At 53.6% G+C, this 435-nt stretch overlaps 1 protein-coding gene across 4 annotated transcripts in view; it reads right to left on the bottom strand.

The window, feature by feature from the left end:
- Positions 1-435, bottom strand: part of LOC119587875 — an 85,716-nt gene that overhangs the window by 12,869 nt on the left and 72,412 nt on the right. The window lies entirely within an intron of this gene.

Here is a 435-nt window from a genome sequence, read left to right as displayed (position 1 = left end):
TGTGAGTAAGGGACGTACAGGTGGGTGCGGGCCGGAATGCACCTCCTCAGGTGTATCACGTAATTGGTCGACTGCTGAAGGGGGCGTCGCGGCGGCGGGGAACATAATCACGGAGAGCAGGCAGACATTAACACGGTATCTATGGCAGGAGGCGGCGACGGGGAGGACAAGGGAGGAAGGGGAAGAGGCACGAGGGGGGGGCATGGATGAACGGGAATGAATGAACAGGAACGAGTACGCGAAAGAGTGAAGCGAAAGAAGATCCACTTGAACAGAGGAACATAAAGATGCGGAAGGAAAGGAGAAGACGACGATGGAAAGGGAAGGCGGAGGAAGGAGCGGCAGACACGGTGCGCCGGCTTGCGAGGAAATGATAAAAAGAATTTAAAGTTATTAGGAAAATGAAAACACTTTCGGAGTGGTTTTCAAGTACCG

This window comes from Penaeus monodon, chromosome 23 (assembly GCF_015228065.2).
Source record: "Penaeus monodon isolate SGIC_2016 chromosome 23, NSTDA_Pmon_1, whole genome shotgun sequence".
In the NCBI taxonomy this organism is placed as follows: domain Eukaryota; kingdom Metazoa; phylum Arthropoda; class Malacostraca; order Decapoda; family Penaeidae; genus Penaeus; species Penaeus monodon.
Note: the sequence above shows the minus strand (reverse complement) of the source record. Positions and strands in the feature narration are given on the sequence as shown.